This window comes from Acipenser ruthenus, chromosome 25 (assembly GCF_902713425.1).
Source record: "Acipenser ruthenus chromosome 25, fAciRut3.2 maternal haplotype, whole genome shotgun sequence".
In the NCBI taxonomy this organism is placed as follows: Eukaryota; Metazoa; Chordata; class Actinopteri; order Acipenseriformes; family Acipenseridae; genus Acipenser; species Acipenser ruthenus.
In genome coordinates, this window is record NC_081213.1 from 22656269 (window position 1) to 22669296 (window position 13028).

Below are 13028 nucleotides of genomic sequence, written 5' to 3' on the forward strand. Positions count from 1 at the left end.
CTTGTAAACACAAATTACATGCTATAACTGTCTCAATTGTGTATTATTTTGCTGACAATGCAACCAAACTCATTTAGATTTATAATTGTTTCTTGTAGTACACATTCTAATTGATGCACTTTCCATAATAAAGCCTGTCTTCTTTGTGGGTTGTGGTCAACTAAACAAATAAAATGAGAAAATAATCTTCTGGGGGAGAAATACAATTAGTATCCTTTATGTTATCTTCTAGATGCATTTTCAGTAATTTCTAGTTAGACTTTCTATTAATAATAATAATAATAATAATAATAATAATAATAATACATTTAGCTTTTTTGGGGAAAAGAATAATCCCTTGGTTGAATAGGGGATCAGTGATGACACAGACAGTCATTGAAAAGCGTTCTCGTTAATAATCTTTTAAAGAGAACACAGTAACGGGACCTTGTTTGTAGTCATTTCCCTTTGTCTTTGTGCACTCCTGGATTTAAAAGGGCTCTGTATTTGTGAATTCGCACAGACACCATAACAGCTCCCTTGTCGTGTGTGTTACTCCCTGTCTTGGAGCCTGAAAGAAGACACATTGGTTTCTACCATCTCTCTCTTATCAGATTGAGCATCCACTCCAATTTGCAATTTTAATGAAAATTAGACACCTGCATTGCAAATGATCAGCACTCTGAGGATTTACAAAAAACAAAAAAGAGTGAGAGAGAGAGAGAGAGAGAAAAAAATTGCCTTATCTGAGGAACCGGAGCTAACAAGGTGTCCAGTTTCATGAGCCCGCAGATTGTATTTTCAGATGGCAGTGGGGGAAGAAAGGGACTCTTTATTCTCTCGGCATTGACAGTGATCTTCTCAGATGGTGAAAAAATCAAGAGAGTTACCACAGCCCAGGCCTTGATAAAACTCAGGGGACAGCTGACCTCCTTGTGATCCCCTTGTGAGCTTCAGATGCTCCTCCTCATGGGACTGAGGCCGCAGCGTTAGTCCTCTCAACAAAGAAGGCCCTCTTTGGCTACTCATTGTTATATTGCTACCCTCCAGTGCTCATATACAGGGCCTAAAGACACCAGAGCAGAAACCGAGGCTGGTTCTTTTTACTCTCATCTCTGAAAGACCTATCAGCCAGTAGATCTGAGCTGCTTGCTTGTTGCTTGCCTGCTTGCACTCTTGATGGCTTCCAAGAATATCAGAAACAGTCAGCCAAGATCGCTCTTTTACCACTGAGGTCTAGCGTTCACATGACAAGGGTTCATCGAGATCATTTCTTTCCATTACACAAACTCCCATGAAAAAATTGGAGGTATTCCCTATCCACTTTGACCTAGATGTTGCTGAGATAATATGATCAAAGAGATGATATAAACATGGTTATAAATTTCCATATATAAAGGATAAGTCCATAACACAGGTATTAGGGGACCTACAATTGCTTCATCCTTTTTTATAGCCCACCATGTGTGTTAGATACAATTCACAGAATGTCATTAATTGTGTATTCTTAGATTAACAGCTGGGTGGCCTAAGGCAAAACTAGACACATGCTCACACACATTGTTAGTTGTTAGCATTACAATCGGCCTCCTCACCATCCTCAGTACTGAGCCACATTATCTCGATTTCCGTTTGACCTTAAATTAAAAATGTGATTATAATGGGATTTTCACTGCATCAAATATGGAAGTAAGCTAATAAACACGTACAAAATGTACATTACACACTGATTGCGTGGTAAACGGTAAAAATAAATTTGTATTTTTTTGCAGTTTTTGAATGTCTGGATCTTTTTGGGATGCATTCCATATAGCTATGAAAAGGCTTATCTTGAGAACCTCGCAACAAATAAGTATTTACATTTCATTTTAACACACGCTGTTTTTAAAAGTAAAACAAAAACAGGTTATTACAGAGGATAATTAACTAAAGTTTGTAGATTAGCGCGGTTTCTTTTTTTATGTAAATATTACAACGCTACTTCTTAATGTAATGCAATTATTTACCAATAATTCTACCAGCTTTGTATTATACAGTTTGCAGCTCTAGCCAAGATAACAGAAAAGAAAGAAAAAAATATGAATTTTATAACAGTATTTAAAAAATGTATTTAAAAGAAGAATGTTGGAAAAGTTTACGTCTTCTGAGCACGCCTTTCAGTTCCTCTGCATTGCATAAAATGTTCCACATCTGATCTCCAATTTTGAAAATGTTTGTGAGGAAATTGCACACTTCACATTTTAATCAGGTTCCCACGGCGTGGTCCAACTCCACTCTTGTCTCATTTCCACCTTGTGTGATCCTGAACATGACGTCCAAGGACGGCAACCAGCCCTAAACCATCCACTACCTGTCAAAGCTGTGAGCTTAGGCAGCCTGGAAAAATTACACATAGCGCTGGTAAGAAAGTGAACATTCATAAACAATACTGTATAAGCAGAAATATGTCTGAAATAATGTTAAAATGTTAAAGGGCTACAGAAACATATTTGTTAACACATTAGTTTAGGGATCCGTGGTTATATAATATGAATGATATCATACACTGTATATATACATTATTATATTCTCATTACATGTAAAAGCTGTTATTAATCATAATGTATAACTATTAATAGCAAAATGAATAACATGTTATAGATTGGATATAACCTCTTATAACAGATGCCTAAATGCTGCCATGTTTACAGTGTTGACCATGGAACATGTTTGTTTGTTCTTTAAATACATTTTTATGTTACCACCAGTTTTCTCTCCATTTTCAAATGCCCAATGTAAATGCCACCTTACTCCAGAAACTGACGTACTGACTCACGAGGACTGCAGATCGATAGACGACCTCTGTTCTTGAAGTGTAGACAATCAGAACTTTTATCTGAGCAGCAGATGCATGCTGAGCTACTGAACACTGGAGGCAAGAGTGCTCTCCGCGTGGCCCTGTCTGGTCATATTTTTGCACTATTTGTAAAGTGCCCATATTAAAGAGGGTCCAACCGACACTAGTTATTGTCACCATGTGTGAAATCTCCTCATCTTGCCTTATACTGCCTATATTCTGGGATGAAAATGGTAATTTGCAGTCTTTAAAAAAAAAAGCGCATTTGCACTGTCACCTTTGAATGCACTCAGATGATGCCACTGCGAGCTAGAAAGTATTACAAATCTATACCCTCCTTCTCTCTCTATCAGCTACTTTGAAAGCTGGTCCAAAGACTGCAAAAAACAAGCAATGAGTTTACCTTGTGTACTATAAACAGGAGCACCTGTTTTTCTCATGAGCAACTTGCTGTGTCAGGAGGATTAATCCATAAGAGAAGAGACCCATTGCTGTCGCTCACTACCACTGTCATTGACACAAGCCAAGCAGCAGTGTCAGTGATGAAGATTTTCCCAAAATTAATGTGTCCTTCAAGCTCCTGTTTTAACAAAATGATTTTGTTAGATTAAAAAGTCATACACACAGACAACGAAATTATCCTGATAAACAAAAGTTCAGTATTTTTAATTTTAAGTTCCATTTCTAAAATGTTATTGTTTTGATTCTCTACTTGAAAATTCCACAATGCATTGTTATTTTTCTTGCAACACTCATGGCATGTACACAGATCTTTTATTACCAGTATTGTAAGATGAATGATTTGTGTGTTCCATTATTTGCAATGTAGTAAAGGCTTTGGAAAATCCTGTCTCATAATTAGGCAATGGAAGTCAGAAGGCATTGAGAAGGTAGATCTACAGAGCAGGCATCAATGATCAGCAGTGTTTCATTGATTGAAACTATTTTTCTCACATATTTACTCACATATTTTGTACATCATTGCATACCAATATGCTCGTCCCAGTACCTACTCACCGGTACCAGAACCTACTTTTTCACATTGAAAACGTTTGCATAGTTAACGTAATTTTATAATTGTAAACTGTTTTTACCATTGTGTCTTAAAATGCAATGTCCAGCAAAGCATTTGAAATATCTTTACCAGATGTCTAACCATCACTATGTACCAGAGTTAAAAACTTAGTGCACAATAAAGAAAATCACACACACACCCTCCCCCCCACAAATATCAGGTTTTAGTTTGCCTCAAGTTTATGATTTTAGCTTCTGTAAACTGAATATTTTTAAGAGACTCGTTTTGTCTTAAAACAAAAATTGAGAAGACATGACTTTACCACTTTAAAATTGCCATCAACAGCAAGATTTCAACTAAGCACACAGTGCCACCAGGAGAACAAATACTGTAAATGTGGCACGACTCTCAAAGTGAAGTTAAACTTTTCTTTAACCACCTGCCTTCCTGACAAGCACAGGCCTAGAAAAACCTGGTCAAGAGCCGAGTTTAGTTCATTGAGGAGGCGAAAGCATGAAGCAACTGCAGAGTACAGTAATTCCACCGAGTGCTGTTGCCATATGGCCTGCATGGAATTAAACAGCTGTTTGTGAATGCAAGTCAAAAGTGTGGAAATACAAACTTAAAGAACCAGCAACATCTGCAAAAGGGCTTTAGTGTAACCAAGGCAATAGCATGAAAGCCAATGACAGTCCATGGCCTGTGCTTGTCAGTCCGTGGCTGTGATTAATTGGAGCTCAGAGCAGAACAAGGTCCAAGAATCCAGTGGAGGCCTTGTTGGCATTTAGGCCTTGCCCTGGGATCAGAGATGGATCAAATTGGAACTTTTATATGAACAGAACGGGAGGAATGCAAGGCATCAGGGGAGTAAGAATGAGAATCACAGGTGCCTTCACAGCTTCCTTTTACCCTCCCCAGGCCTCCTGTATGCATAATTACTATTTGGGATTTTGGCAGCTCTTTGCCTTGTGAAGTAATGATGTTTTTTTTCCTTCCTGTGTATTTAAATGGTGTTACATTTGACTGTAGTTAGGACAACAGACCCAGCACCAGTCCTAAAAACTGGGCAGCATAGGGTCACAGACAAGGACAGTTGAAGGAAGTGTTGGTTAAACACAGGCTTTGGCTAAACAAGGTTTTCTCGGTCAGACAGGTTATTTATAAAAGTGGCAGCAGGAAGATGAGTATAGCAGCTGCCTTTTCAATATGTTTTTTTTCGAATCACTAAGAATAAGTGCTGTCTGTTATTAGTCTTCCCATGGTGGTTGCTGTGGCTGAACATTCTGGAGCTGCAGCCAGGTAAAACTGGGTAAAAGTTCAGCTATGAGGCTGCAGCTGTTAAATCTCTACTTCAAAATTGTGTTCTTTAAAAAACAACAATGTCTAAACCTCAGAGCACAGACCACTGTAAGAAAATAGTTAGGAACATACAGTATTTGGCAAGATGTACCAAAGGTTTTGCAAGTTTTGTTAACAATTTAGCAGCTTTTATTCGACTTAACTGTTGAGTAAATCTTTTTTAAAAGTTCAGCTTTTTAAATTTTGGTATATCAATGAAATGTATCAACAAATTCATACATTTTTGGGACCACTGTTTTCAAATGTCCAATATAGCCAGACCATTAACGTTCAATTAAATGTGTTGCCTAACTTTAAGTAAACACATTTTCCACAGCTCCTGTGACCTCCACTTCAGTTCAAATAGCAATTTGTCACCACACAGCAGGAAGTGTTCCCTTGGGACCCTGTCCTAACAGAGGCAGGTCATTTTAATAGTAAAATAAGTGCAACCCTGGAATTTGAAACCCTCATGGCTCTATTCACAGTGTAAAGGGAGATGGGAGCTTTGATGGGTGGGTTTTGTCATCAACAGATGGAAATTCTGCCATACATTTTTTTGTGTTTGAAGATTGGTACTTAAAGAGGAGCATTGCTGGTTTGCTGTTAATGGTATGCACAGCTTAATGATCTCTGACTTGTATGTCATTGTACTGGATAAGTGAATATTACAATGGTGTACTGCCATTATGTTCTCATACTTTTGGACTGACGCTCAGGCAGTTTTGAAGGGCATTTAAAATAACGTGATACTGTATTGTGAAGAAAATAATTAATTTAGTGGAATCCCTTATGATTTTTTAAACATCAAGCAATAGCCTTCCCTTTTATTAGCAAAAAGCAACATATATTATTTATTTTCAGCAATGGTGTGAAAGCTTATTAAATCAATAAGCTTTTTTTTTACTTATTCCCAAAGCCAAGAAGAATCAAAACTCTGCCTCATACACCACCCCATTAAAAATATTTGACCTTTAAATTGTTGGGATTATTCATGTTGTCTGCATATGCATCATAGCGAGTTAATTCTAAGACCTTGTAACGCTGTCCTCTTTTTTGCAGATCCCTGATTCTTTGTAACCAAGATGTGTGTGATGACAGCAAACCTGTGCTCCATCAGTCAAGTTTAACTGAGCACTAATGCTGCCGCTACCACTAACCAGAAAAGATCCTCTGTGACATTAAAATTATGATGAAATATTGTACTACAACATAGTATAATAGTCTGCATGCCACACATTCTCCCATAATGAAGAAATCATGCAGTTCAATGCAATGTCAGTGCATGCTTTTACCAAATACAGTGATCAATCGTGATTATAGTTAATGGACAATGAGGTCCAGTTTACCCACTGTTGACTTTGGGCTTGTGAAGTCACCTTTCTTTACTGAACAACAATTAAATTGAATAAAGGCACGAAATAGATGTAGCACCAAAGTTGGGCGACCCTGGATAAATCATTTCAAAAATTTTAAAAAGGCCTTGCATTTTACACAATCGCTAGCTTCTATATAACAACATTGTTTGCTCAGAGCAAGGCTTTGCAATGTGTACTCTTGGCAAACGATCGTTACTGGCTATTCTATATGCAGACCTTTGCAGAGTTATTACCAACACCAAGACTAGCTGCATTAGAATTCACATGAATGAGAGTTGACTATCTATGTAATCACATGAATGGGAGTTGACTATCTATGTAATCACATGAATGGGAGTTGACTATCTATGTAAGCCCTGCTGCTGAATGTTTATGCAAGGCCAAATGCAACTGTTTCAGTTTTCCTTCTTAAATACCGTACAGTATTTGGAAGAGAAATCACAGACTACTTTACCAATTATCTTAGCCTCTCTTCAACCTTAGCAGAGGTTGGAAGTTTAGATCAACAGGAAGAGTTGAATGCAACATACAAACTTCCAAAAAAAAGCAGAGGATCAGATTGTGCTTGGCAGAGGCTTTAGGAAGTATCAAATACAACACCTTCATGTGAGGTTACAAAACACTAGGATTGACTCCAGACTCTGTCCCAAACAGCCTTGTGCTCCTGTGACCTCTAAATCGTGCAGTACATTTTAATTAGCAGCTGACTTTAAGGGAATGTGACAGAATGGTACCCAGACGCGATTGTCCATTGATTAAGTTTGACTGGGCTCTTACACAGGCAGATTTTTAATGCTTTTTACTGCTATTAGTTGATGGCAAACATTATACAAGGCCTGCAAAATTGAACCGCAGAGAATGCTCAGGCTTTCATATAGCATTTGCAAGATTTGTGCAAAAAATCTTATTGTGGTTGTATGGTTCTAACACTTAACGTTAAACTTTTTATACAAAGCACAATGATTTTCAGTGCTGAAGAAAACATACTGACCAGAATATGAGACCCCTAGCATGACAGAGAAATAATAAATATATTGCTTAAGGAAGTAGATGCCTGGAAATGTGTTTAATGTATATGTACTTTCTTTATTTGGGAAAAGCATCCTCTAAACAAATTAGCCTGTAATCGGCAATTGACGAGGACACAGTCACTTGAAACTGGATTTTTCCCCTTCCGTAAAGATCTACACAGTGTAACATTCCACCGAGATTTGATTGCAGATAAACTTCTTATTCCACCTGGACCAAACAGGATGATTGAAGATTTGTTTTCAATTATTCATTCGGTTTTCAGTTTCTGAAGGTCAAAAGACAATATGCTCACTCGCACTGGCGCGAGGGAAAGGTGGCATTGTCATTAAATATTTATTTACTGCATGTAGTTCAAATAAGCTCTCGAATTAGAGTGGATAAACAAATCAGCACTTGCCTTACTCTAATGAATAAAAAATTTGAAACAGAAACTGTTGCCTTGTCCAAAAAACTGTCGTACAATAGCAGCCATTTGACCTGTTGTGGTTAAAATAAAATAAAAAGTTTCCTCATCTTAAACCCAAAAAACAAAGAATATACTATGATGAATGATATATGTGTGGCGAGTAAAAATGCTGATCTACCAAGTTCACACAGGGACTACTAATACTAAGCCACTGGCTAAATGAAGCAGCCCGGGACATTGCTAGGTAATTAAAATAAATCACAATATCCCTTATTAATAGACTGAACTTGATGTAACCTTTATACAGTTTGTTTGCACCAAAAAATAAATATGGGAAAAAGCCCTTGCATTTTATGTTGCACATGGGACTGGCAGGATTTTAAACTGGAAACACACTTATTTATAGTGGCTGAAAACTTCAGAGACAAAATATAAAAAATGCAGAGGTCCCTTGACGTGAGTCATTCTGCTTTTCAGCACTCCCAAAATTCTGACATTTTTGATATCCCAGTTAAACCCAGAAGAAACTATAATGTACCAAGAAGGAAATGGAAACGTACCTTATCTGATTGAGGTGAAATTGTATTTATTAAAAAGGAAGTCAAGCTAAATGTTTCCTTAAGAAAAAAACAGCCATCTGCAGCCATTTTGCACTAATATGTACCAGCACTATAGCATGTTTTTTACATGCTTGTATACAGTACATGCATATCGGTAGCAAGCTGGTTGTAAATCAAGAGTGGTACATTTAAACTCAGTAGCAATGGCGTAACATTCAAACAAACCCCTAACATTCATATTGTTTACATTTTGAAGCGACTTGACTTGGATTGAAACAATTAAATGTCCAAGAAATGATTTTTGAACCCTAGTTCCCTATCAAATATAGAAGTGGTTTTGTGCTTCCTTTTAAACTTGGTCTATTTGGAATGACTTGTGGATAAAATAAAGCGAGAAAAACATGTAACCATAATTCTAATCTACAGACTGCAGGGAACATGTAATACATCTCCCCACCGTGTTCCTGTGTGTGAGCCTCTAGCCCACAGATCAGTGTCAGGATTTGTGGTAGTAAAAACTGAATGTGTAGAACAGATCTCACTTTTATCATTCATTTATTTTACAAAGTAAGCTTGACATTCTATGGCATCCTTCAGGCTTTTCGCTCAAAAACAGATAATATTAAAACAGATGAAGAAATCCCGGAAGCCAATTTAAATTATTTAAAAAAAATGTTGGGACTTAGAAAGGGTTTGTTCTGATTGTCAAGAAATAATATTGGTTTTTTTTTATGTAATGTTTTGAACTAAAAAAAAGTCCATCCTTATTGGATGAAATTGCTGTCATGAGATAATATATTTTCAACCAGTTCATGTTTTTCAACTGTTTTTAGTACAATGTGCTTGTCATATTAAATGTTTCATACATCATTAATAATATATTTCTTTCTGACAAACTGGGTTAGACCCCTGCCATGAAACATAGGGTTATGTTTACACAGGAGACATCTCTTTAGTTTTGCATTTTATCTTAAGGACCAGTAGTAGAACATCCTCACACATCAGGCACAGAGTGTGTCTTCTGATTTTTCCTCCACAGTAACAGTATTTGAACCCTGTGACCTTTTTTGCTACTGTGTGACCATCCCTCTGCTAAAAAATTATGACTGAAAATATTCAGTGACATGGGTTTCATCGTGTGGATAAGTATAACTATAACATGTACAGTATGTTTTATTTCTTTTCCCATTTTAATGGAAAAAACAGTTGGTAATGTAGACAACAGAAGCCTGGAATTTTTCCTTTTTTTTTTTTGGTTTGTTTTGTTGAAACAGGTTGACCCTCACTGCCGTCACAGCTGAACAGCAGTCCAGGAGACCTACAACTGGTATTAAAAAAGCAGTGACGAGGAGAGTTTACAAAGAACAGCTCAGTGAGTCAGGGAATACAGTGGGCTATTCACTGAAGACCTGCCAACTTGAGGGACTACTAAGATTCAAAGGTCACCCAGGACAGTTGGCACACAGCTGATGCCTCTGTTTGCTGTATTTCAGTCAGATTTTTAAAGCAGTCCCCAGGGACATCTGAGATCACAGGCCTCGAGCAGTCTGTATTAGTTTGATTTGTGAGTAATGCTATCATTAAGATGGAAAAGGCATCCGTTATACAAAAAACAACAACTCGTTTAGGTCAAATTAAGACGGTCTGGAAATCATTAAGTAAATTAAACTTGAAACGCCACTGTGATTCATGAGCTGATTGGCACATTAATTTAACAGATGGTCAATCATGAGAAATTAATATAAAATACTGATTACTCTCAAAGATATTGCATTACTCCTATCTTAGCTAGCAAGTATAGAATACTAATGGATTTTGCTATAAATGCAACATTAAAAAATGCACTAAAAACATAATATTTACTTAAACATGTCTTGTTGAATGTCAAACCACAAGCGTGCAGAAAATAAATTAAATTTATAACTAAAGTTCGGGAGGAGGGTCAGACACCAATCTCCGCGTCACCAAATGGAGTCATTCAATTTACACATTAACTAATTAAGACTGTTAGCACTATAAATACCTTCTTCACTTATCGCTCATTTCTGTTTTGATGTCATCGTACCACACACACCATGGAAAACATCCTCGATTACTCCATTTCATCAGATGATGATTCGTTTGCATTTTCCCCGGAGCCAAGAAATCCTCAACTAATTCAACCAGCTCCTTCCGTACCCGATCTACCAACTCCAGCCTTCACAGCTCAGATTTCTACTTGCCCAGCGCCATCACCGGATCCCTCGTCTCTTCTCCGTCGCCCAGCACAACAACAGGCTTGCAGCTCCCGTTTGTTCCACTCGTTCCCCTGCAACCCCCGACATCAGAGACTAGATGATCCCCAGGCTCTAGCATTATCTATGTACCAACAACATCCCTTTCAAATCCGGAGCACATAAAGAGATTTTAGTCAATATTTTTTTCTCCACTCTGCAGCATCCTCCATGTCGCAGGCGTTATGACGACAGCACAGATCATCGCTTTCCAGCTCACCCCGCTTTCAGCCATTTTAGGGACATCATTTGTGAGTTCTATCCTGACTGCCAGCGTGAGCTGGATGATTATTTGTCGATCATTTTAGACCTATCAGTTAGATTCGGAGATTCCCATTTCTATGAATACCACAAAGCCTTTTCTGCCTAAGCCACTGCCCGTCTCCAACAATGGAACCAGAGGATCTACTGGGACCAAGACATATTCTTCTGTTTTTTCTGTTTTTTCACAGGTCTGTTCTCCTGTTTTTTCACAGGTCTGTTCTCCTGTTTTTTCACATATTCTCCTGTTTCTTCTGTTTTTTCCTAGCATGCTCTGTATGCAGTTACATCGCTCACCCCGCCATTTCCTGCTCCCTTACCGACCCTCAACCCCCTACCCTCATGTCCCTTCCTCGCAATCCTCCTCATCTTTTCATCCCCTCCAGATCAAGAGACGGTCAAGGCCGCAATATTACATACACTGGAGGCCGCCAGATCTGTATCAACTTCAATGAAGGAATCTGCTCCTATTCTGCCTGTAACTTCCTTCATATTTGCAGCCATTGCACCGAAGCCCATTCCCAATTAGTATGTCCCTGCAAGCCCAAAAATTCCTGTCCACACCCATTAATATCCAAACCCTAGCCTCAGAACTACCCTTCTTTTATTTCTTTCCTAATTAACAGTCTCACTAAAAAGTTTTCTACTGTTTTTTTTGTCTCCCTACCTCTTCCACTTATTGCAAAAACCTCCAATCTGCCATCTTAGACCCCGAATCTGTTGATATTTTACTAAAGAAAGAAACCCCTCCTTTTCCCACCTTTCGCTAAACCCACTGGGGTTGCAATAAGGAAATACTTGGGCAAAAAGAGACTGATAATAGACCTTTCCTGTCCTCATAACTCCACCACACCCGGCATAAATAGTTTAATCCCTTATGAAGATTTCCCCCTGCAATATGCAACAATCAACCACACCATCTCCTTAATCAAAATTGCTGGGAAAAACGCATGGCTGGCTAAAGCCGATATATCAAACACATTTAAAATCATGCCCATTGATCCTGTGCTCTGGCACCTCTTCAGAGTACAGCGGCGTTCCAAATTTCACTTTTCTGTTCGCCTGATGTTCGGCTGCAGAAGCATCTCTGCATCTCCTGGATGATTTTCTTCTCATTGACTTTTCCCCACGCTCCCCCTGCCCAGAACATCATGATCCTCAAATCATTATTTTCAAATCTCGGCATTCCCCTAGCATCAGAAAAGACCTTGGGTCCTCTCACTTCCATCGAGTTTCTAGGCATCACTCTGGATTCCCAATCTTTTTCAGCCTCCCTTCCCCGGGAAAAAATAGATCATATTATATCTATTATTTCCACTTTTCTGTCCGGTCCCCCTCCTACCAAACACAATCTTCTGTCCCTCCTAGGCCATTTAAACTACGCAATAAGGATAATTCCTCAACGAAGAGCTTTCATCTCCTACCTTCTCCTGATCCCTTCCCTTGATTCCCTCAACGATATCATACTTCTGGATCCTATTTGCCACGAGGAACTCCACCTGTGGGAGCTCCTACTAAAAGAATGGAACGGCATTACTTTCTTTTACAATGACTGTCTCCTGCTGCACGAAGACATTCAACTGTTCACAGATGTAAGTCCCTCTCTCGGCTTTGGAGGATACTACAAGGAAAAATGGTTTTCTGCTCCATGGCCCGAAGAATTCAGCACCAAGAACTCTTCTCAGCATCGCTCCCCACTCACTGCAAACGTACTGGTCATCGGAGCAGCTTCTCGCCAAGGAGTTCCAGACTCCCTTATCAAACAGTTAGGTCGTTTGTTCTCTTTGGGGGTCTCTGCCTCGTCCAGTTGGCCATGCAGCGAGCCCTTAAACCAAGTTAGGTTTAATGCCAAATGAATGTGAATATATAACATGCTTCTCTGTAAAATTGCATACTCCACATTCTCCTCAAATAAATATTTGTACTTAATCATTTTGTGATTAGTGTTT

The 13028-nt window shown here is 38.5% G+C and overlaps 1 long non-coding RNA gene across 1 annotated transcript in view; it reads right to left on the minus strand.

Moving 5' to 3' along the window:
• Positions 1–582: 582 nt before the first annotated feature.
• The window catches only part of LOC131701502 (uncharacterized), a 50271-nt gene continuing 37825 nt past the window's right edge, over positions 583–13028 (minus strand). The window contains exons 3-4 of the long non-coding RNA XR_009308835.1: positions 3219–3395; positions 583–2355 (exon numbers count right to left, since the gene is read on the minus strand). This is a non-coding gene — a long non-coding RNA (uncharacterized LOC131701502). The remainder of the gene's footprint in view (positions 2356–3218; positions 3396–13028) is intronic.